Below are 27,073 nucleotides of genomic sequence, written 5' to 3' on the forward strand. Positions count from 1 at the left end.
GCTTTCTAACTTGTTCTATGAGCCTATGAAACCTACCACTATTCACTGTGATAACCAAAGTTGTATCAAGTTATCTGTGAATCCGATATTACATAATAGATCCAAGCATATAGAAATTCCTTACCACTATGTAAGAGACATGGTGGAAAGAAGTGCTATTTAGTTGGAATATATTAATACAAGTTATCAAAAAGCTGACATTCTCACCGAGGCTCTTCCTAAAGTGAAGGTTGATCATTTCAAAAAAAAAATTTGGTATGGTTGAAATGTAAGTTTATGAGATTGAGTCTCAACTTTGTGAATTTGTATTATTTTAATAAAGATGTTTAAGGTGTAAACTATTTTGTCATATGTGTGACTATGACTTATGGGCCTACCCTATGTACATTATTAAAAGGTGACAATCTTTTGTAATGAAATGTTGATTCTAATAATATAAGGTGACGACTTTATAATTATTAAATTACTATCATGATGAATATCGTCTGACTTGATATTCATGGAAAAATATCATTGTTAAAAGAGCATGTTGATGGATATCGTGTGACTTGATTTTTGTTGAAGATCAATATGTTCAAACTCATGGTGGATATTATGTGACATAATATCTATGGATATACCATGATCTTTTATGGTAGATATCAGGAGACTTGATATCTGTGTACACACCATAACTAGAAAGAATATCATGAGACTTGATTTTCTTAAATATATCTAGAGGATATTACTTTTCAAATAAGAACTTATATATATGCACTTAATCTTCCCTAGCTAAGAGGGAATGTTAAAGCATATAGCTTCAGTCTGACAAAACTATGACCAACATATATGTGTGTGTGTCTGTGTGTGTGTGCGCGTGTGCAATAGCATTGCATGTACTATTGTATATATATGCATACGTGTCCTTGCTGTATGAGAATCAATTTACAGCTGGAACCGGCGATCATATATATATATATATATATATATTTTCTAAGATCATTCAAGGCATGATCGAAACTTATTTTTGATTCCTTTAATTTAGATCACCATCGATCTATATTTTATATCAGGCTGCAGTCATTATGATTAGTAATACATTATTATACTTGTGTTAAATCTGAAAACTAATCAGGCATGATTAGTTACACCGAACTAGTGTGATTGTGAATGTCCATGTCTCCATTCAGAGACATGACCATTCACCATCACAACCTTTCTTATGATATGTATACTTGATCCGCCCGAGTAAACAAGGCATCGAAATCAATTAATGCAAGCACATCAAAAGATCGAAGAACATTCTGAATTCAACAATATTATATTATCTCTATACTAACTTCTACAAATTCTAGAGCGAATCTATCATTTGTCAACAATGATCGTCTCTGCAATAAAATTGTGCATCAGTCTGCCACGAATTTGAAATCTGGGAAGAAACTTTACAACTATATCTTTGGCTTTTACTCTTACCTTTATTTAACTACTTCTCTTTTGCAGCTTAGGCTCTTGTAATTGCAACCAGCCAACCTGAAGTTCATCCAGCACAAGAATAAAGCATCTGCCACGTGCTGCTGATTCAAGGTCAGCTGTCAAAGCTCTGAAATATAGTCTTCAGCTTTACCTAATTGAAGAGTATTAGTTCAATATTACTATAACAATTTGAGAATATCATATACTAGTGCCAAACCAGATTTATATGTGCTTCTATAATAGGTTAAGTCACTTGTATTTCACCATATTGTCACTTGTATTTCACTTTCTCCCTAAGTTATCGATTCGGATGTGGATTCCGAAGTAGATACAAGAAATAGGGAATTCTTTTTTTCTTGGATGCGGATGCACGAGGAACCATATATATATATATATATATATATACAAAGAAATGCACAAAATATACAAAAACGAATCATTTGATAGTATGACTATGATACTTCACCCTTTATCAAAATTGAAGATATTTCAAAATTCATATGATATATCATATATCAATATGTGCTTCTTCAACATTAGAGTCCAGTCTTAGACAACAAGTTCCAATAGATCATTTTCAACATTCCAACAAAGTAAAAACTTAGTTCATGATCTAGTCTTTATTCAACTTAAGCCATGCTGAGATCTGCATAAACTTGAAATTCTTTTCTGAAACAGTCTTATATCACTGATCTAAGATGTATGAACATTTTGGTACTCATTTGTCAAGACTTGTTTGCTTTCCATATACATCAAATTTTTATTCAACTTAATGATCTATGCTGAGATCTGCATAAACTTCTATACCCGACCATATAATATCGTATTACAGAAAAAGTCAAAGCGGTAACATGTTAGTTAAAAATGCAGTCAATATATACACAGCTTTCTACTTAAACCAAGGCTCTGTAAGCCAAAAAAAGTTGAAAGCCACCCAAATTCACAAATTTTGAACTGTGGCATATGCCATATGTTTTGAAGATGTCATTTGTAGATAATATAGAGCTTGGACAACAGTATTACTGTAACTTGAAGATTATGTGCTGATTATAATCATTTCAGTGTATAGAGTAAAAGTTCTATAAAAAATCAGCAACAAAGACAAAAGGGAGAAAAATTGTGGTTTTTAAACAATTAAAATTGAATAACCAAAGCACACAAAATAAGCCAAATGTTATTGTGGACATCCAAATGGGTGGAAAAAGAAACACTCAATCAGCAATGAAATTTTATTAAATCTATGTTATTGGGACTTGGAAGAAAGTCATTTTTTATGCTCCAGGTGAGACTGCAAAACTAGAAGAAACCTATCTTAATCAGTGCAAATTAAAGGCGTTCAGTAAAGCTGCACAAAAATTGGTGATTTGTTTTTGATAAGGACTATTGGCTGAGTTTGAGTGTAAAGGTCTCATTCATAATGGAGAAAGACGAATCACAGAACTCATGGAAGGCCCCAGACCAGGAGATCTTAGAGCTTTATTTCCAGAATTTGAAGAAAAATAACAGAACTGCTAATTAGTAGAAAATTTATAGCATACTTGTCACCCATGATGTCATGCATAAATAGAATGGAGCTACGATAGTTGCCATTTCAATTTGTAGAGAGGATTTTAGGCTTCAGAATTAGGAAGGGGAAAAACCCTCTACATTAGTCAGTCACTTTTCTCCTCCTATGTATAAAGTCATAAATATTGCTAGTGAAGACGTGTTTGAAGGCGCTATTGGTCTTCAATAGTGAGCATAATTACCCATTATTGCTGCCTTTGGGTTCAGATGCAAAGCATTACATCTGCAGCTCCGTCCTAATGGCAACTCACTGAGTATTGTGGAGGCAAACTAATAGTAGGTGTTGCTTTCAATCTATTTCACTTAGCAACAGAACTAATTTTTAATACCAAGCATAACTCTGATTGAGCAGGAAAACACAGCATGGGCCTAAAAAAGTTATTGATTACCCTGACCTTGATGGAACATGTTACATAAAAATTACAGACACCTGAAAATCCATGTGACACGAAAAATACAATTAAAAGCAACCTCTAAATCTCCATGAGCACATAAGCAATCAGTTATAAAAACTGGGTATCGCAGATAATATGCAAATCAAATCATGGATAAAACCCCATTTTCATGTTGGAATACTTTAGAATAATTTTTTTTTTTGACGGGGGGGGGAGGGGTTGAATCAGTTATCCAAGGTCTAGATGTATAAATAAAACTTTTCATAACTTAGTGAACCCATTCATGTCCATGCATGCATCCATAAGATTATGCAATCACTAAAACTTGTAGGTTACTGTCAAATCAACTTGCAAAAATGTAAAGCATGAAACATAACAGATTCATCAACACACTTGACACAATGATTTACGTGGAAACCCAATTTGGGAAAAACCACCAGTAACATGCTACTCCTTTTCACTCTTCTGAAGTGATGCCCTATGAAAGGCCAACCCTGTTAAAGGTTACAATACACACTGTTAAATGTGACCCGGTTAAGGAATTCCAATCACCCTGTTAGAAGTGAGCCTTGTTAGAGGACTTTAGGCCATACGCTTGGAATGCCACCCTATTAAAGGATTTACAAATGACTGTTAAGTCAACCTTACTCCAAAGGATTTATCCTAAACTAATACAATTGTTAGAGAGTAACAGTAGAACTTTGATCTGATTCAACTTACAACTTCTCTTGCAAATTACAAATCTCTATTTAGTCCTCAATTCTGCTTGGCCTTTATACTTTGCAACTTTGATAGCTTGTTCACCCTTCAAGCATTCATCTCCTTAAGCCTTCTTGCTTAACATGTCATTGCAAACTCTTCTCTTGAGTCACTTGATGAAGCAAAATCCTTAACTCCTTCTCTTCCTTAGGTTCTCACACATGACCAACATTGCTTCATGACCACACATCCCTATAAGTAGGAAATTAGGATATTTTCCTATTCATTTTCCATCGTCCAAATTAGGGTTTGGATGGATTAGGTAGGATACAATGTATCTACCCCATATCTTGTATCTCTTCTATAAACTTCTCCTAGAATCCATTTGAATTTGCCTCAAAAACAGTTTACCTCAAATTATGTGTCACCAACTTATCATTCTTATCTTCCACCTGGTTAACAAAATTCAAGAAAGCAAACTTGTTGGCTCAAATTTAGCGAATCTTCGATCTTTAAAATAATGCAGCAGCTTAGCATTATCAACCTTCAGATGCTCGGCACATACTGCAGTGTTTGACATCTATTATGAATTCACTCGGCATCAACTTAAGTTTACTGATGCTCGGCATCAATTGAACTTAGCTCAACATCAACTGTCTTTGCTCGGTATCCACTACAATTTGCTTTCAGTCAACTCCAACTAACTTTCTTCTCGGCTTGCACTGTCTTTTCTCGGCACCTACTATCCACTCGGTCAAGCTTGGCAGACAAACTTTATGTAACTTGTTCTTCTAAACTTTCTTAGTGTAGCCAACATTTGTAACCTTAAGTAGATTACCAATACATCATGTCATCACTCTCTTAACTGATCCTTGTACTTCATTACATAATCATAACTCAACCTTTCCTCTAAGTGCTTTTGTTACATCATATTGATCAAATCCTCTTCATCAATCAAATAAGTGATAGTACTTAAATCTTATAAGCAATTGTCTTACCAACAAATAGCAGGTTTGACATCAGTGACAAAACAATGACTGAAAAAATAGTCTTCTTCAACAATCTCCCTCTTTCAATGATCTCTTTCAATTAGATCTCAACAATTACAATACATGTTAATACACACATAGATTATACATTTATTGTATTTTCACATATGGCCCAAATTTTTAAGTCAAAAACGCTCGAAAACGAAGCCCTAATGAGGCCCTAAATCTATTGAAATCTAGCTTTGTCCATTTAAACTACATCTATACATTTAACCTTTAATATTTTGACATCCATCCCAAATTTCCAAGTGAAAAACACTGGAAAAAGAAGCCCTTAATCTATGAAATCTGGCTTTATCCATTTATGTAAAGGCCTGAGAACCCATTTGGGCAAAAAAAATAAAGGCTTTATGTTTTTTTGTTTCAAAAAAAAAATTGGAAATGAAGCTATTTGGATAAAAGACAGTTTACCTGAATGCAAGTCCTTAAGCTATCTTATTATTAAGTAACATGGATCTTTTTTGCAAATGTAATAATATGACCATTGTGATTGATATATTCCAAATGCGGATTTGAATCTCATATAAATATGAGAGGAGACATGTCTCTTAAAGGTTTAATCATCATTTAATTAATATATATTATTTCATAGTTATAATTAGTATATTATATATATGTGTGTGTATATACATATATATATTAATATATGTATATGTATAATATATATGTATTATATATAATATAATATATATATATATATTATATACTATAATACATTTACTAATATATATTATTATTACATAAATACATATATATAGAATATGATGATTTACCAATAACAACAATGAATCTCAGGTCGAATTTATTTGATTGAAGCTACAACTGTAACGCTCCCTCTTAGCTAGGGAGGATTTGTAGAACACCTTGTGCTGTCAAGTATATGAAGAGATATCAACTCAGTATGATATTCCTTGAATGACATATATAAGGATATCAACATAAATCCATCAACACACATATATATATATTAACATATATTACATATGGAATTTGCTTCAATTCACTATGAGGCTAAATTTCTCAACACTCCCTCTTTAGCAAGGAGAGAATTTCAGCAATTATAATACAAGATTTGAATACCACTTTAAGTGTGGTCTGTGATAGATTTAAGTTATGGTGTCCGGCAAAATCTGGGCCAAAGAACCATGATGAGTTGATTATCAAGGTGTCTGGCAAAATCCAGCCCGAAGAACCATGATAAGTTAGTTATCAAGGTGTCCGGCAAAATCCGGCCCGAAGAACCATAATAACACTTGCTCCAACACATTTTGGTGTCAGGGGATAGATCAACTATTGATAAGGTCGTCACCTTACAATGGTTACCTTCTGGTTGATACATTTGTTATCATGACTTCCAGCACTTTAGGACAACAACTTAATGAAGCCTATCATGATAGCATGTCTACCATTTATAAGATCATCACCTTACAATGGTTACCTTCTATTTATATATGTCAATGAAAGATCATCACCTTTCATTACATATCATACGTGAAATAATAACCACCATGAACCCAGTCAAAGGGTGGTGCAAGGGCTTACAATGGTTACCTTCTGGTTGATACATTTGTTATCATGACTTCCAGCACTTTAGGACAACCACTTAATGAAGCCTATCATGACAGCATGTCTACCATTTATAAGATCATCACCTTACAATGGTTACCTTCTATTTATATATGTCAATGAAAGATCATCACCTTTCATTACATATCATACGTGAAATAATAACCACCATGAACCCAGTCAAAGGGTGGTGCAAGGGCTTTCACCTCAATTCTCTCTCATAAAGAAGAATGCACTAGAAGGAATTTCACTTAGAACTTTCTCCTCATAGAGAAGATATCATTTACAAAGGATAACACCTCAAAATTCTCCCTCTAAACATTGATCCTGGGAAGTCAAGTCCTCTGGTTACTTCCTCAGAAGCTCTCTTCGCCCAAGGATGTCTTGTGAACTCCCTCTAAATCTGATATCAATCTTCCAAGTTTTTGGTGTAAGTCATTACTTCCTCATGATATACATAGGAGTAGGTCCATCAAAATCATGTAGTTACACCATGTATTTTTAAACTCCTAAGTATCAATCTTCTAAGCTCCTTCGTTGCTTTAGAAGAAGTGTCATACTCCCTCTTAATATAGAAGAATCTCATAACCTCAATCATCAAAGATGTTTTCTTCAAGAGCCTCATTTTATCCATCTTGATCATTAGGGTTTTTGGACCTAATATCATTAGATTGAGTCTGCACAATATTAGGCAGCATATGTAAAGTACCAACCTTCTTTTCCTGTAAGAATATCCTCAAACATAAAGGAAGAGATCAAAGCAAATAACCCTTATAGTATGTATAGAATTTCAAATAAGAGAGAGACTACAAAGAGTAGATAAATGTAAACAATAAGAATACTTATCTACACATGAAGATTCAAAAATTGTCTTTTTAGTTATTTGAGAATGGAACATCTCCCCTCTAAATAAGGTTCAAGTGGGAATGGAACATTGACTATTATTCCCCTCATAGTGTAATATTTCCACTCATTCTTATATTGTTGAACAATTTTGTATCAATTATGACAGCTTCTTTCTAAATTCCAACTTGCTCTTTTTGTCCATTCAAGGTCCAAACATTCATTTAGCTTAACAGTAGAAGCAAACATGTCCTTCCATTTCCCTAAACTCGTCCACAATACGCCAATATCTTGATTGAGTATGATTGTGCCACATGTATGAATCTACAACTCATACGTCGAGTTTCATTCATCAAAGAGAGACTCGTAGATGGTTCATTTGAATTCTTAAAAACTTCATTAATGTCTCACAACTACTCAAATTTCTTTTGTTCATGCAAAGGTATTTGTTTGATCTTTAGATTTACGCACATCTTGCAATTTATGTATTCCAAATTTATATCATTAGTAATTCTATCACAACGTGGTTTACTCCCTTTGAACTAATATGTTCAAGATCACCAAAGGTTGACTGAATCATATCATCTATATACTTCCTCTCTTTTAAGGTTGCCTCAAATGTCAATCTTCCCCTGAATCTCAATCAATCTCGCTTTTCCTACAAGAACATTCTCAGAAGAAAAGATCAAAGCACATAGCTCTTAATTGTACATAAAGAAATACAAATAAGAGAAAGACAACAATTGATAGATAATTGTAATATTCAAGAAATATATACTTATATGTGCATCAACATCCTTGATTGTCCTTGTCATCATTAATGTAGTAATTATATAGATAATACTGAATTTTTTTCTTTATACTAAAGATTTGAGATTGTTCTCATAAAATATCAATATTTTCTTAAATAAACATCATTTATAGAACTAATTTATGTTAAGTAATTCACAATGTTTTGCATATATGTGTTCATATATTCTATAAATATAATTTGTTACCAACTATACTTCCAATTATAATATGTATATCATATTAAACATTACCAATAATGCATACCTTTACTATATATTCATATAAAACTAAATACATAACCTCATACCTTATACCCACCTTTAATTGGTCGGTGCTCGAAGCCTCTACTTCCTTATAACAGTTCCACTTTTCTATTCATCCACGTGCTACTCAATTAATCGCAGTCTCAAACTTGCATGGGGCATTGCATCCAACCCTAATTATTCAACAATCATAATTTGTCTCCCCTTATTTATATTGGGTACTACTTTGTCTAATTTTCTCTCTATCGTATTTACTAAAATATCTTGTCACAACCTCAAAGATGTTTGCATGGTCCATCTTTTATTGCATTCTAAGAATGTCAGTCGATATTGTGTTTTACAGTTGGAGCAATGAAAATGTATTTTATATGTTCAATGGATTTAAAGCTCCCACTGAAGAATGTCCATGTTATCATCACAATTGTCTATACCAGCATGTCCTCCATAGAGCTTGGTAGCCTTCACAGATAGCCACAAACCTCTCATAAGTATAGGTTTGTGCCCTCCATCAAACGCCATTATAATGATCATTGTTTTGATTGAGAAAACAATCATATAGATTGAGACTGCAGTTATATGTATGATCGTAGTTTTGTGCTCTATATATTACCATTGGTCTGCACTTGGTCGTAGTTCTATACTCTGTATATTACCACTGCTCTGCACTTGGAAGATGAATGCAGATACAAACTGGAAGATGATTACAGGTATGAAGATGGAGGAGAATCGTTGGTAAAAATAATATTGTTGAGGTACTAGTATGTCCACTATAGCGGCACAAACCAAATAAATGAAAGAAAGTCTTTACCATCAAACTCTTGTCCCATGGAATCACATACTGTGTCTTGTTCTGCCAATAGGTCAAGGAGATATTGTGCAATCAAGAGTTACAACATGGAGGCCAAGATACACTTTGATGGCAAGGTCATATACTTGTGGAGTGTTGAAAATTAAGAAAATCTGGTCACCATCAACACAGCACGATGTCTTCATTATGGTAAAATGCTCTAAGGTTAAATCAAATGCCCAAGTATCAAGTATGCATAACAATGACAGAGTGCCCATGGCAAGTCATCAACAGGCTCTCTAAGTATGGGATTTCTCTACGATGAAGAAGGAAGCCGCAAATACTCCCTTCATGCATCCAATGCAAATCACAAATGATGGGGAGACTTCTAAAAACACAACTTAGTTGCACCATTAACATAGGTATTATTGAGAAGTCGTGAGACATTATGGAATCTTGCAATTGGCTGATATCACTGTCGGTGGAGTGCAATTCTGCCCTTTTCATCACAAAGGGGGGATGTTCACAATCATTTAAAAATATAGTCAATGCAAAAGCAACCTTTCATTCCTACAAGACAACCATGATGGAGAACCATTGTCCAATGAACCATAGCAGACAATCCTCCAAAATATCAGTCGTGGTTTATTGACTAAAGCTTTGATAGAACCTGTGTCACTAATCCAATACTTTCTCACCAAATCAAGAGAAATACTAACAGAGTATGAGAAATGAGATCTGGGATAAGTTATAACATACAATCAAAGGTTCACATTTGCTTCATTGAGGTCGTCCCACGCATATGGCTAACATTTGTAATGCTGTCTTTTACTAAAGTTTTTATTTCTCCATCGCTAATAACAAGTTGTCTTTGTGTGTGGGCATGTTTTGTTGTTGCTTTTGTTGGAGTTTGGATTTCCTTCTTGATATGAATCTTTCTTACATTTGCAGCCTTGCTCTGATACCATGTTAAGTAATATGGATCTTTTCTACAAATGTGTTGGTTAACAGTTTGTCCCTCTTACTAACTTGGCTTTAGCTTGACTCTAAATGCCCAAAATGTGAGGAAACAAAAGGATGTTACCTACAAATGGATCAATGTATGTGTTATATCACTGCCCTCTGAATTGTAAGGTTCAGCTCCCTTATAAGCAATATATGCAATGAATTGTGTTTTTAATAGATCATTGGAATATGGGGTGTGCTCTTCACCTGAGAGCAGAAAAGGATAAACCAGGATGTTCATAACTACAAACACCCTAGGCAAAAATAGATTTGGGCAACTTATAACACCCAGTGGAATGGATATCACAAGCTACTTTAAAGTTCTTCTAACATGTACTCCTACTTCTAAGGGCAGGTTTACCATCTAAATGCAAAAGAGGAATGAAGAGATATGCACATGAGGGCAAATGGAATTGCTTTCACTATCAGCCTTGAATGAAATAGAATCCAACCAATAACTAATAGATTCATATACATTTATCTTTCACTTTCCCAATGAAACTATCTAACATGATATGAAATGAACAAGAGAGGAAGCAAAATCAGATATGAGGAAAGTAAATGGAATCACTTCTACTACAAATATCAAAATGAAATGGAATCCACCTGATTATAATAGGATCACATATAAATGGAATCCACCTGATTATCACAGGATCATATATAATTGTCCTTCAACTCTTAATGCAGAACTAATCTATGCATGGGCAACAAAACATAACAAGCAAATATGGTAAATGGAATTACAGACCAATTCCCCATCAAGTTTGCTGACCCTTTCATTATCAAATGAGGTTACATTTATAGTTTGCTAGTATCCATTCTTATTTCTAGCAGAGCAACAGTCACATAAATAGAAAAGAGTAAAATATAAAATTATCCAATCTACATCATGATATGAGCACGTGTTATCTCTTCTACTGACAATTCTAAATCCATGGTATTCCTGAAAACGCCCAATGCCTTTTCAACTTCCTGCGGTCACAAAAAATCTTATGAAAATCGTTTATTCTTCATCTTTTTTTGTTTCACACCAAATACATATATTTCATATTACAACAGTCACTACGTTTTCAAATTCTAAACGTTATGACTTCCTTTATAACTTCCTCTACGGGTCCCTCCATGTACACGTGTTCAACTGTCGCTTTGTCACATAGAATAATGGTCGAGCAACTTCACATAGCAAGATAGCAACACCTGTGGATCTCTTTCTGATCTGATGGTGATAACAAAACGATGTTAGGTCTCTTTGTTTCACGGTGCAAATCCCTCTTTCCAACTAGGCACATCGTGGCGAATAGTTGGCACAATTCCATTGCTTGGAGAATCTAATGTTGACTTGCTTTCCTACATGGCACTTAGTGATTAGATTCTGACTACGCTTTGTAAAATGTGATGGCCCACCAAACACATGCCTTCGCGTCGCTTTGTCGCATAAATTATCAAACGAGCATCTTTATATAGCAACATTATGACCTCCGCAGATCTTCTTTGATCTGATGGCTGAAGGCATCTAACTTTCGTTTAATATTTGAAGGGGACCCAATATGACAGGTAAGCATCTGACCTTCAACTAGCCAATAGCATGTGTTCTTTCGTTCAATTGACTTTTCAACTTAGTGATGTGGACAATTATGTGTTTGATTCGTCGAATTGATTCCAACTCCGGTCTTCGCCACCTTTGACCCGATTCTTTCACCATTTCTGCATTTTTGAGTGCTCACTTTGCATCAAATTCAATTGATTTCGCTTGTATCTCATTCTCATGATCTACATTTTGTCTTTACGCCTCGACAATCGATATTCTCTGTCATCTTTTGCTCCAAATATATCTATGATATCTTCATTCTTTCTGTGTTATGTCTTTAATGGAGCACAATCATAGAGTTAGGATTTCGTATGAATAGAACTTGATTCTTTCTTTCTCTCTCTCATCTAGGGTATGCAAAAACTTCCCATCCCAAATCCTAGTCACCTAGACTGATCGAATCTATCACATTATTCGTGTATTCCCACCTAGGCAACTCGGGATAAAGATGAGAGAGGAAAAACCCTAATGGAAGCCTGGACCAAACACATACGTCAAACATTAACACAACCCTAAACCTATGATCTTGAAAAATATAAGGGACTGATATCATGGCAACAAAATGTAATAATATGACCATTGTGATTAATATATTCCAAATGCAAATTTGGATCTCATATGAATATGAGAGGAGACATGTCACATGACATGTCTCCAAGGTTCAATCATCATTTAATTAATATATATATTTCATAATAATAATTAGTATAATATATATACATATATACATATATTATATACTATAATATATATAGTACTATAGATTACATGAATACGTATATACAGAAAATGATGATTTACCAATAACAACAATGAATCTCAAATTGAATTTATTTGACAGAAGCTACAACTTTAACACTTATTAGCCAGGAAAAGCATTGAAATGGTGAGAAGATCACGTTTGTAGATTGAATGAGAACCCAAAACTCAGAAAACCCATGCACAATTTGTCTCTCCACATACTACATCCACTAATGGCTTTGTGAAAGATACAAATCTCTTTCATAGCTGTTGAATTTGATGTCTGTAAATGCATTTAATATAGTAATAATGGCCTATTGTTGCACCGGACAAAAGCACATGTAATTTTTCATGTTTTTTTGGTAATAATATTAATTTTCTCCATTGCAATTTTCTCCATTGCCTTTCTTTACTTAAATTTGGAGAATATAATTAAAATAAAAGATCTTAAGAAATCTAAAGTATTTCTAAACATTTAAAAGTTTCATTTGATCCATTTAAACTTACATTGGCACTAAATGATTCCATTAGTTACCTGCCCTTGGCAGGAACTAACAATAGCTATTTTGCATGTAATATATCCTCAAGGCATTTAGACATTAGAAGTATTTATTCCAATTGCATCTGGCAAATAAATTCATTTAATTGATATAGTCTAACTTTGGTCAATTTGAGCATAACTTTTCACATATCAATAAACCTCTAGCACCTCTGCCAATAGACTTTTTGGTCAATAGTAATCATGGCTTCTAAGAAATCACTCCAAGCTGAATCAAGTCCCACAAAAATAGTGTTCACCTTGGTATATATGCCCAACCATATTTTTCAAAGTATCATCCAATATTATTCAAGACTCGTTTTTATTATAATGGCCAAAAAACATAACCCCCTAAATTCTTGCACAGAAAAGATGAAATATACTATAGACACATTAAAGAGTCTGGAAAAATGTTCAATATATATTATTCCAAAATGAAGCCAATTGATGAATAGCAACTCCTAAATATCATGCTAAACAAATATTTGGACTAATCTTTACTTTCCAAACCTGATTAAAATATTCAAATTGGCCAATAATATCCTAGATGAAATAATCTTTATCCCCCAACATCAAATACAAGGTTCCTCATATCTGCAGATATCTTTATGACTGTATATTTGTTTCTCATGAAACTCCACAGGCTAGCAGGAGAAACAGTTTTGATAAAACTATAATGTCCTGCTAGGATATTTGTTTCATTTTTTTACAAATATGCCACAAAAGTTTAAGCAAACGATTTGCATCATATTGACTTCTATCTATGCACCGCATTATGCTGAAAATCGTAGAGGTCTAAAATTAAATATGAAGATAAATCATTACAATCATTTTTTTCACCTCAAATATAACAAGTCTATCTTCAGATTATAAGTTGACAAACTTGCCCAATTGTGAACTCTGTTACAAATCCACCTCTAACAATGAATTGAATTTTCATCCAATCCACCAAGTAGTCTTGAAGGTTTCCATCCTCAAGTTTGAAAATTGAAGCTAAAGCTTCCTAAATTCTCCCAAAGAAAATGATAATCAAGCATAAACCAAACCCCTCAATGTTCTTTTATAGCATATTCCTATGACTCTTCATTTTCCACTTGCTTGACTTTGCATATTCCTTTTCTTGTCACTTAATTTCACCTTTAAATTAAAATGACCTTGAGGCAAGTTTGTGAGGACTAAGGCTCGTGGCATCAGGTTTATAATACCCCAGTAGGATATAATCTCCAAATTTTCTCAAAATAAATTTCAAAACATAAACAGATAAATGATGCAATGTAAACCAGCAATATAACTAGTAAATTCTCATTAAAACGTCTCCGAATATGTTATTGCATTATACATCAACAATACAATAACTAGATATAATGTCCAATCTTAAATACAGAAAATACAGTCAGATTGGAAATAACAATAAAATGCACCTGTAATTGTTAAAGCCTAAAATTTGCACCCAACCAAATTCAATGAAAAGAACTGGAAATTTCAGGTAACATTGAACCATTCACAAGCAATGGGATTTTCCTATGAAACTGAGTGGATCTCCAGGTTATAGGTCGGCTCCTTTGGATAATCACCTAAGCTCTTGTAACATAAAACAAACTGAACTTGATAGGAAAAGGGAGAAAGATGCAAAAGAAACCTAAAACAAAAACTAGCTAATAGGTGATACACCAAAATTCATGAATACTAAAGATATGACTGTTAACAAAACAATGAAACTCCCCCTATTGATCAACACCTAGATCCTATACTGGCTTGCATTAATACTTCATAATAAGGTCCTAATAATGAGAGTTAAGGAACACGAAGACATTCACATAACAATCGCAAAACAGAAGACAAATTATAACCTGCAAGCAAAAGTACAAACTGCAACTAGGTGATAACCGAGACAGAACGATAAGGAATCCTAAAAATTCACTTAACACTTGATCAATCAGATATTACTCACATACAGTATTAAGGTTGGATTTCAAATCAAAAAAAAAATCACTAAATCACTCAGTACATATATCAAGTAGCCCAAAAATGAATTACAAAAAGATGTAGAAAATGCCAAGGACACAAAAATATGTCACAAAATTCCTCTCTGCATAATCAGAACTCCTTTACAATAATAATCCAAAAAACTAACAATCCTTTAGGGTCGAATCCATGAAAGAAGGCTCCAAAAAAGGAGTCACTACTCATCAAAAATGATGACTCACTAACTGATAACTCCACTAAGTCATAATAACACCAATGACTTACTCAAAATTCCCCAAAAAACACTCTAATTAATCATAAAGATCTCTAAACAAACTACACAAAGTCAAATTCGACTTTGAAATAACTCCTAAAAATACTCTTTATGATTAGTCAAGAGAACAAGTCCAAAAGACTTCTAAAAATAACCAGAAGTCTTTAAGTGAAACTCAAAGCCTATTAAAGTATTTTGCCACATGGAAGTAATCAGTTAATGTGATTACATCTTTTGACTTAGTCATATTTTCAGACCTCTTCAAGTTTTACCTTTTTCAAATTTATCAACAATATATCTGTAATTTTAATGTTAATTAATTGATTCATAATTTATCAATTAATATAACATTATTTACAAAATTTGAATTCTGAATGCACTGCTATAACTCCACCTTATGACCAAGTAATATGTTAAAACCTAGCACATGAAAATATTATCTCCCAACTTGACCTTTTAAAATGAAAACGTAAATAATTAAAAGAATTTTGGTTTTCAAAGAGTAAAGCTTGGACAAGTGAAGGTAACGTGGCATCCACTCCTCCTTGTATTAGTGCAACCCTAAAGACAAAACACATTTCTTTCATTCTTTCAATTTTAATTTTACATTCAAACTTTCTAGAGAGCTAGGGTTTGTTGAAGAAAACTTGTGTCTGCCGCCATTATTGGATATTGCTTCACCTTGTAGTTGTTTTGGATTTCCTCTTTCTATGATTTGTTGAGCACGTTTTTATTTGAGCCGCCACATTTGTTTGTTGTTGTTGTCATTGATGGAGGTATTGTTGTTTTTCGGCTGCCATGATATAATCTTCTTCCAATCTTGGAGCCACCATGATTTTAAAGAGATCTATATGTTCATATTTTATGATGTCGTTTTGGGATTTCTTTGTTTTTCCTCCAACTGTGTCTGGGACTTTGCTTGCGGCTGGAAGTTTGCTTGCGGGTTGGGCTTATTGAACCAACAGGACTCAACTTTCGGATTTCTTATGCCATAATCCGCTACATCGGCAAGTGAGTATTAATAACCGTTATCATATGCCTTCATTTGGAAAGATGGTTGACTAGGGTTTATTAATGAAAAGCTATCATTCTTTTGTTCGTTTTGCTCTATTATATAATGGCTTGGAGTCTGCTCATTATTTTGATGTTCTTTTAGAGAGAACCCTATTGTTCTATTGTTGTTGCCATTTTTTCCTTGGTATGCTCTTTGGTTTTTTAAGCAAATCTGAGCATTGAAGGTATTCTAAGGCTTGCATATTGAAGGTCTGTTGTAGAGTACTCTTACCATGGTATCCACGACTTCTGCAATAGCTTTGAGTTTATGCTATTCTTGTTCATGTCTGATGTTATCCTGGATGTTGGAGCATTGTATGAAATGTCTCCTACATTCCGAGCATAAATGAAATTATGAGTCGTGACCTTTCTCTATCCTTTTCTACTTCCAGGCTGTGATTTTTCCTTCATTTTGGTTCTCTTACTCCATTTCTTCAAAAACCCAAATTGGGTTTTTTCCTTGTTGCCCTACTGTTTGGAGTTATGGGGTTTTGTTTTCCTCATTTGCTGTTAGCATCTTTCCATTGCTTCTTTTGCTTATGTTGTAGCCATTTTTCCCCTTTCTTCCCTTACATACTTCTAGTGTTTTGGCAAATATGGGCATTGAGGGTATTCTGAGGCTTGCATTTGAAGTATGACATGATTCTTGGCTTGAAGTCTTACTGTCGTGGCACACATCTGCTGGGTTTTTCTTACATCTGACCCTGTTGTTTGGAATTACGAGACTTGCGTTTGCCAACATTCTTACACTTGCTGTTGGCTTCTATTACATAAGCTGACATTGGGTTATTTCTGTTTTATATTATATGACTGGAGCTAGAGTTTTAACATCCTTATTTTGATTTGCCTTTTTTTTTTTCTAGAGCTCGGTTTCTATGTTTAGAATGAAAGCTGAAGTGTTTTTCTGTGATTACCTTCATATCACAACTTGAATTTTCTGCTTGTATATTGGAAGTTGCGATGTATTTTATCTCTTGTTTCCATTCTGATGAAAACACATCTACTATAGATAGTAACTCTACTGATTTTTGTAAATTACTTTCTGGACAAAATTGTAATTCTAAAACACACAACTTACCATTTGATTTATGTTGTCATTCTGTGAAGAAAACTGGAGAACTCGTAACATTTCCCATAATTCCTGACTGAGTCTTTCTGTATCTTCTTGTTTTTCATATTTCTGAAAGTATATTTCCCTTTCCAGATTTAAATGACATTATAGCTCGATGTGTTCACTTGCCTGGAAAAGTTATGATAAGTGAATGATTAATGGCATTTTCTGATCTGGTATTGAAGTGCTTCTGTGATTACTGCTGCACCATTTTTGCTTTGTATAACTCTCTTCTGCTGGTTAAATCTATGATACGACACTCTTGCACCTAGGTATTTAGAAATCTGATTCTTGAAGTAACCTGTAGCTTGCTGTTTATATCTGCTCATTTAGTATTTCTCCATGTTGTAGTTTATATTTCCACACCCTCAGCTGCAATATCACATGATAATGCTCAAATTAGAAACATTATGAGTGCTTTCTGTTTCACTTATGGTCACTGCTAATCTTGTAACTTTTGAATTCTGCACTATGACCATGTATCCTTTCCTTCTTCTTGAATTTGCATTTTATTATCATTTGATGCCTTTTAACCATAGTTTGTAGTTCTCTCCATTTTCATATTGCTGTAGCTTTCTTGCATATTGCTGAAACAGCTGAAACACGCTTGCATACATTAAAACAAAAGGTTTCAAAACTGTTAGTAATGTCCCTTTAATGTTCTTTTCTTCTATTCCTCTGTTGTTGATCAGTTTCATAAGTCCTTTTTCTAGCGGGTACACCAAGCTCAATAACCCTCATGGGAGCCTACTGTTATATCTGTGTACCCACTAGGAACAGGACTCACACAGGAAAAAAACATGTTAGTAGTAAAGCATATCAATGTGATAACTTTCCTCTCTTTGCTGATATACATTTTATTTTGTGATAATGAATGGCATGACAGGAAAATGATTGAGATGAATGCGACGCTTTACATCGCTTAGATCCATTGGATCTAACAATTGTCTTATGAATGCAGCATTTGGATGCATGGATGGAACACAGCTCAAGGCAGCGGATGGGTGGAAGTGGATGGACGGAAGCCAACAAGTCATTACAAGCAATTACTGGTGCCCATGAATTTCTACTCTTTCTTTTCTCTTTCATGTTTTTACTTTTACAGAGTAGAATGTATATCAGCAACTTAGGGACTACTCTCACGGTCACTTGTGTGAGGGAATTTTATTTTTCAGCATTCTTTGATTATTACAGTTCTTTTATAAATATCAATTGTATATTTGAGATGAATAATACAAGGACATTTGTTATTCATTTAGCACATAATGGATATGATCTTAATATGCATAAACTAAATTAAGATGTAAAATGCTTATGTAATTGTATGAAACCTTTGCAATTAGAACTAAATTCAGCATGTGTAGAAATTTAGTAACAGTAATCTAAAGTCTGAATTCTGATATGAATCCACCATAAAGATGAACCGGGGCTACATTCAATCATCACCCAAGAAGAGCCTAAGGTTTCCATCCTCAAGATCCTCAACAAGAGAAAGCTAGCAGCTTCCCAAAGTTCTCCAAAGATAAAACACAAAATAAGTCTAAAAACCAAGCATACCCAAAATGAGTCTCTCTTCCTTCTTTTAATGCGAAAAGCCGCTCAAATTCCAACAATGGGATAATGCACCTTGCTACCCTGTCTCCTTGTCATCTTGTCATTTTGCCTCTTATTAAGGCCCCTTTAATATTAAATTGACTCTTTTATAAATCTGCATTAAACTCTCATGAGCCAAATTAAATAACTCATGAATTTGACTTTAGAATTCTTAATGTCCCGAAAAGGGGACATTACAAGGGTTCGTACAGAACAAGTTGCCTCCTCGCCAACACAATGAAAGCTTGTTAAGTCTGCTCCCAAGATAGTCCAAGCTAATACAGAGGAGAATGATATGAGCAGAGAGGGAATGGACTATCCCACCAATGCTTTCATGCAAGGTATGTTAAGCAATAGAAATGGCCTATCAATGATAGGCCTTCCCTTGCACCTCTTGTGGCTGCAAGGATCTTTGATTCAGACGCTAGGATCTTGGACCGCATATGTGGGGAAGGGAGTGACAAAAAATAATGTAGAGAAGAGGAAGAGGAAGATAAGGAGAATTTGTGGAAGTTTCAAGAAGAGGAAGATAAGGAGAATTTGTGGAAGTTCCAAGGAGTGATGAGAGGTCGAGTGGAAAGAAAACCATCCTAGTGGACATTAGATGTGCCTCAAGCAAAGCTATAGCTACTAGACTCAAACAATACTTACATATCATTGTTTCAAAATAAAAAGGAAGCTTTCTCAATGGCAAGCAGATTTTGGTAAGCATTGTTTTGGCCTATGAAGTGATACCTTGACGTTAAGAAAAAAGAGTGGATAATTCTCAAGTAAAATATAATAAGGCGTATGGTAAAATATCCTAGGATATACTCATCAAAGTGATGAGAAAAAATGGAATTTGTAAAGATTGGTGGTGTTGGGTGTTGAGCTGCATTTCCACTATCTTTTATGTTAATCTCATTAATGGCACTTCTATGGAATACTTCCAAGTCATTAGATTAATTAGGAAAGGGGATTCTCAAACCCCTTTTTTCCCCTTTTAGTTGTTGATGTTTTTGGTAGGGCTTTGAGGCATAAAGTGGAAAGGTGTAACATCAAATGTCTTAAGGTCTCTAGTTGCAAACCTAACATTTCTCACCTCTAGTTTGTTAATGACATGTTATTTGTGGAAGCGATAACCAAGGAGGCTAGAGATTTTTAAAAGATTTTGAAGACTTATGAGGATGCTACTAAGCAAAAAGTCAATATAATGAAATCAGAGATCTTCCTTAAAGATTTATGTGTTGAGGGCTTTGATATCTTCATAGCTCCTATTTGGGTATGCCACTTGTTGATGAGAGGAATTCTCAGATGGAATGGAGCAAGGTAGTGACTAGAGCTCAAGACAAGTTGGCCTCTTGGAAGGGTCGGTGGTTAAATCTAGCAAGGAGAATCACCTTATCAATTCTTCTTTGGCCTCAGTTCCCATCTATGCTACCTCTGTCTTCCAAATCCCAAGCAAAGTGGCTAAGATCCTAGAGAAAACTTAGCAGATATTCCTTCAGAGAGGTTTTGGTGACCCCTTCAAATGTAATTTAATTAGTGGAAAGAGATAAGCAGACCCAAGAATAGCAGTGGCTTAGGTAGTAGAAATCTTAAACAAATGAATGCTGCCCTGGGCCAAGCTTCCTTGGAAAGTTTATGAGCAAGACTTATGGGGTAAAATTTTGCAAGCCAAATGCCTTCAAAATGTTCAAGATAACTTGTTTCCTACTTTCTACATCTTTCTATATGGCTCAGGTATATGGAACTTTTCAAATGTGTATTCTATGCTTCATGGATCTAACCTTTCTTGGCAGATTGGGAAGAGAGATAAGGTAGATTTTGGAAAGAGTTGGGGTGGTGAAAATGCTTTCAAAGATATCTACCACCTTCAGCCTTTGGCAAGCCTTCTGGAACCTAGGATGGGGAAGTTATGTGGGTTGTGGATTTCATTAGAGAATCTGGATTGTGGGATGAATGAAGCTTGCAACAAAATTCAACACAAGATTGAAGGCATTCCCATTTAAGCTAAGAGTGACATAAAGGTGTGGAAATCCAGTCCTTGTGGTGGTGCCACCATGAAATTTGGTTACTCATTTCTTCAAAATGAAGTTAGATATTTAGAAAGGGCATTTAAGATTATATGGAAGAATGTTAGCCTTCCTAGAGCTAATGCCTTTCTGTGGGTGACTTGGAAGCATAAGGCCTGGACCTGGGTTAGACTACAGTATTTCGAACACCAAGGTCCCTCTAGATGCACTCTATGCAAAACTAACAGCAAAGACAATGACAATTTTCTTCTTCATTGTACATATGCTTCTGATGTTTGGCAGGCATTCTTGATCATGTGGGGGATTAATTGGACTGTGCCTCACTATCACCCTATTATGTTGGAGTAATTGGATTGGCAGCCCTGATCTTCAGTATAGCTGGTTTATTACTCCTTCCATCATTATCACGACTCATGAAGGCCAACGGGTAAGATGCGAGGTGCAAGTTTTTGGTGTGGAGTCCAACAACATTGCAGAAGCTAGGGCTCTCTGGTTTGGTCTCAAGATTGCAAAGAACTAAAATGACACAAGCTTTGGGTGGATGAGGATTGGAAGCATATCATCAGCCTAATAAAGGTGGCTTGTCCCATCGTTCAAAGTTGAACAGCATTGTAGAGCAAGTGTACAGTTCTGTTTCTTCATTTCTTGAGATATTCTCTTATATTGGCAAAGATAGTAACTGTTTGGTGGACTAGACTGCTAAATTTAGTGTGAGGCTTCAAGGCAGATGCATGCATTGGTGTCAAGTGGTCATCTTCTTACCTGCAGTCAGTGCCAAAACTCATTGAAGCTGACTACAAGCATCACCCACCTACCTGAGGTGTCTGATTGGAGGTCATTTTTATCCCTTGTATCTTTTTCTTTGAGTGTTTGTAGACTTCCACGATCCATATCAATATGATCTCTATGCTTTTGCATTTTGATTGTGTAAGAATTTTTTGAGTCACACTATGTGATCCATCATTAGAACAAAAAAGAATTTAAGGATATGGAAAATAGTAGGCTGCATATCAAGAGTCACTTAAAAGAGAGACTTGTAGTGGGAGAGGGGGTGCACAAGATACGAGGGGAAGTAGTAAATGGTAAGAAGTCAACTGTCAAAAAAATAAACCTCAAAAAGCCTGAAAATAACTAAAAAGAACAAGTAGAACCACTAAAATAAAATGAGAAAAGAACAATAAGTGTTGTACAAATAATTTTTAGGTACAATAAAGTTAACTATGAACAAAACCAAAGACCTATATAACAATGTTAGTGTGAATAGCTTCTAGTCTTTTTAGTTCTTTCTTAGCTAGTTCTCCACTTATTATCTCTCTTCACAATAGGGTAAGATTACTATTTCACCATATCCCACATTGGTAGTGTTTTTAGTCTCTTTGACAAAATATCCTATATATACCCACCTCTTGCTCTCACATAAGATCTAATTTTCATTGTATGCTTTGCATTATCTTGAGTTGAATACAGTTTATTTGGCTCATTTTTTAGTTCTTACGTCGCTTTCCTCTATTTATTAGCATTTTGTGGTTGAAATCTTACATCGTACCAGTGCAATTATGAGTTGTGGGCTCACAATTATTTAAAACAATCTGAGTGTAAGGTTATTTTAAAAACTCTGACAGTGTAGGACCACTCGCCTCTTAATTAGAGATTCAGAAAATACAGAGAAAACACTAGTTTGTAAGGGCGATTTTGAATTGGCTTGCCAGTTGCAGGTCTTTTTGAAGCTTCCTAGATATTTTCATGAGCACTTTTGGGGCAAATCAAACTGTGCTATTGCTATGAACATCAATTTTTTTTTAAATGCCAAATGTTTACAGCCAAATTTGCTTCCACTATAGGAAGCCTCTCAACTTAATCATGGTGAGGAAAGTGGAATAGTCATGATAGGGAGAACGGCAATATGAGAAGACCTTCTAAGCAACCCACCTCACAGTTGTGACATAGGAAGCATCATGGGGCCAAAGTGGACTGCCTTTGGGCTTACGAAAGATAGGTTTTCAAGGCACCTTACTACGAATACTCCACATAGTCCTTACTATGGTAAATGGGTGCTCAATCATTAGAAGCATGTTAGGAATAACAAGATGAAGGAGAACAGCGATAGGACCTCGCACTAGGTAGCCCAACTCATATGTATGGCAAGGGCCACATGAGGCCAAGGGGGAACAATGTTTCCACTCTTGGAACTAGGTTAGGAGGTTTTTGGGACACCACATCAAGCCACTGTACCTTATCAATTCTATGGTTGGGTCATCATCAAGTTAACTACAACATCTATTGAAATGATTCACATTCTTTATTTATATATTATTTATAATCCTATGAAATCTAACTATGATATAATGTATGAACCCTAATTGTGTTGTTCGGGATTACATAACTAGAGAAATTCTATATGTGGTAAACCTTAGCCCTAATCTTGTGCGATTGTGACATTAGGAGAGAATTCTTGGTCAATATAGGAAAAGGACAATACATCATCTTAGAATGATGCTCTAACTACTGTCTCATCCTTGTGAGGCCTTCATTATGTTGGCATAACTGAAGCAAATTGTGTTGAAAAGATGTTGCCGTGCATGTTTAATGTTCAAATTGATCAGTTATGATGTTTCCATTGATGTCAACTTGAAGGTTGTTTGTTAATTGTTTACTAGGAGCATTGTTCTAGTATATGCAATGTGGAAATCAGCTTGAAAGCGGTTGTGCAGTAGGAAATAAGGTGTGTGGTAGCTATGGATGACCAAGGGATGTCTCATAACGCATTGTCTACCATTGTGCAAGCTAAAATCAAGTTGGTCAAAAGTTATAATGAATTTGAGTGTGACAAAGCAACCAAGTTGAATAGCTAGTGACAAAAAATGAATGATTTGATTCTCTATCAAATCTATGATGATTCAGATGTTGTAATTCAGGATTTATGATCTATACTCACTTATGTGATTAGTAGTACAATAGTGGACAACATTTTTGGATCAACTGAAATATGTCCAAGAGAAAGTGCAAGAATGCTTGCAACAGTTTATGTTTGATCCTTAATCGGTAATGCTTAGGCCGACTCTAATGGAGCTTTTGCAATATAAAGTTGGGTGATGATGTGGCAATGATGTAGCATCAATTTGTTATGATGAATTGGTCACGCATTGGTGGTTGTGATCGAATTTTTTGAAGTCAAGCATGTTCATTGGAAAAAGTGAAAAGGGCAAAATGTTCTCTATTGAATCAATGTGTCATTCAAATTGGCAATCGAGTGGATCAAGTAAATGTTGGGATTGGTAATGCGTTTTGATGGGCCTAAGGTGAAATTCAAGTGTAATACATTTTGGTTAGGGCAGTGGCCACCATAGAGATTAAAGTGTGTATGTATAAGACATGATGTTACAGTTAAGTGTTTAGACAATGAATGGTGTGTGTGATCAAGTCAGGAGTTGAATTCTCGCAAGAAGAAACAGAAATATTGAGCTGAATTGGATCTGTACAAGCAATTAATAAGTGTTATACCCAGATCACCTGCCTTGTTGAACCCTAACAGGTTCTCCAAATTCAAATCCCTTAACTGGATCACTTTTAATAGGGTAAGCAATATCCTAACAAGTCTAAAGATTAATTTTCCCTTTACCGGGTAGCTCATTAGTTTGAGTCAGAAATCCTCCTACAAGATTACTCTTAACAAGGTAAAGCTCCTAACAAGCCTAGAGGTAAATCCCTTAACTGGGTGACTCCTAACCATAGTTGAAAATTTCGCGATTATATCACAGATAGCGCGATATATTGTGCCACACTAAGGCAAACAATATTATCTCCATCAAAATCGCTAGTGGTATTTTGATTTTCAGACAGCGATATCAAAGTAAAGATATCGCGAATATCTGCAAAAAATCGGCATTAAAACAAATTAAAAAATAAAAAGGCGATAGTTGTGTTTTATCATTTTGTTTGAAGGCTGAGAAAGTTGCATTTTATCATACGTGAGGATTTATCATTTCATTCTGAGTTTTTGTTTTGGAGAGCTCGGTAGACATGGGTATTCAAAGCCATCGTATGTAACATTAAAAACTATAACCAAGTTCTTTGTCTGAGGTTATGAAATGACCATTGATTCCTTTCACAGGCTATGACAATCAATTTTACATTGAAATATAAATACTTTGTAACTTCTCTGTTATTTACTGTTAGCCATAACTCCTGCAACATCCGTACAGAAATTGCTTTGACTAGTTTTCATTTCATATACTCATCCAGTTCAAAATATAGTTTTTTGTCACCACTTATGCAATAGAGATTTGCTTGAATCTCATATATTTAATTCATAGTTTTGGTGTTTTGTAGTTGTTCCATGAATACCCATGAGGAAGGAACTTAAACGAAGAAATTATATATTTTAAAATGTTCAATAAAAATGTCAATTTATTGCTGATTTTTTCATGGAATTTTTGGGGATTCAAAGATTTTGATTTTTTTTGGGTCAATCAAGATATTGCCGAGACCAAGATTTTCAACCATGCTCCTAACAGATTTTTCTCATAACAGAGCATTATTGTAAGCTCCTAACGGACCTAGACCTTTAACCGGGTGCATTTTAAAAGAGTGCAAATATTTGTGGGTACTAACTCCCACCGTGGATTTTCCTCTAACCAAGAGTTTCCATGTGAAAAAAATGGCGTCTTTGTGTTACTTTTGTGGATGTGTTTATTAGTTGTTTTACTTTGTAAAATTGCTACCAGAATTTAAGTGTGTAGTTTTTTAGTCAAACTCATTGACTCGTGTTTCATGAGTAGTGATTCACATTAATCCATCTCTCATGAGAACAAATGGAACACTTGGCACTCATTGAGGTGAAGCACCGGGACTTCCCCTATATCACTTGTTGTTTCACAAGGTAACATCGGATGAATGGATGGATGTTTAAGTGGCTCGATCTGATTTTTATTAATCATTGTGGTAAAGTTGGTTAAAGTTATGCAGGGGGGGCTTAAGTATATTAACACATTAGAGCCTAGCTAACGAGCTCAAAAGAATTTTCATGCAAGGCTGTTTATAACCAGCACATTAAACTCTGTTGTTGAGCTGTAAAATGTGTTTTTCCATAATTTTATTCGATATTCTTCAAAAGAAAGCATATTTTCGCATGAATTATGTTACACTTCCAAGTAAGTTCTCCAAGAGTGAATGAAAAATAAAACCAGCGGTGGCATCATTTTAAGAATTATTCAAAAAGCGGAAGCTTCACTACACTGGTTTCCAGAAGCTATCCTTGCAAATTAAGCAGATTTTAAAGAGTTACTTATGCAAGAATAGTCGCACAGTAAAGGCAAAACCAATAGTGTAATTATTATCAAGTAAAATGGCATTCCTTCCATAGACGTATGTAATCCTAAACCCTACCTCATTTGACATTCGCCAACAGGGCAAAGAAAACAGAGAGTAGAATTGTTCATGCCTGTCCGTCAACAGTAGCAATTCCTTTAGCTTGCACCACCGTGGCTTGTCTTCCTCATTTCGCTGTTTTATTTTTCAGGCCAGTTCGAATATCTCTTCACCACTGTCGTTTAATTTTTCGGAGTCGTCTAATATATAGCAAAATCTTACTTTTCAATTTTCATTTCAATGAATTTAACTATGTTTTAAACGGTTTTTCCCTTTGATATGATATGATATGATAGATTTTAATGGCGTCCATGAGACTAAAGTAGTTTATGGGACCTAAGCAATCACCCTCCCGAGTCAGGGGCGGAACTAGTCAATTGTAAAGTTTTGGTTAATTTGTCTCTCATT

At 34.7% G+C, this 27,073-nt stretch overlaps 1 protein-coding gene across 10 annotated transcripts in view; it reads right to left on the bottom strand.

The window, feature by feature from the left end:
* Positions 1–26,844, bottom strand: part of LOC149534952 (uncharacterized) — a 78,891-nt gene extending 52,047 nt beyond the window's left edge. For 2 of the 10 annotated variants that reach the window (XM_089803921.1, XM_089803918.1), the window contains exons 1-2: positions 26,739–26,844; positions 1,453–1,550 (exon numbers count right to left, since the gene is read on the bottom strand). The gene's annotated coding sequence lies outside the window, so the exon portion shown is untranslated. Of the gene's footprint in view, positions 1–1,452; positions 1,604–26,683 lie in introns of all 10 variants that reach the window. The other 8 variants (XM_089803917.1, XM_089803913.1, XM_089803920.1 and 5 more) reach the window with 5 other exon arrangements.
* Positions 26,845–27,073: the final 229 nt, after the last annotated feature.

This window comes from Cupressus sempervirens, chromosome 10 (assembly GCF_028749045.1).
Source record: "Cupressus sempervirens isolate cs-2001-9-10 chromosome 10, ASM2874904v1, whole genome shotgun sequence".
Taxonomy (NCBI): Eukaryota; Viridiplantae; Streptophyta; class Pinopsida; order Cupressales; family Cupressaceae; genus Cupressus; species Cupressus sempervirens.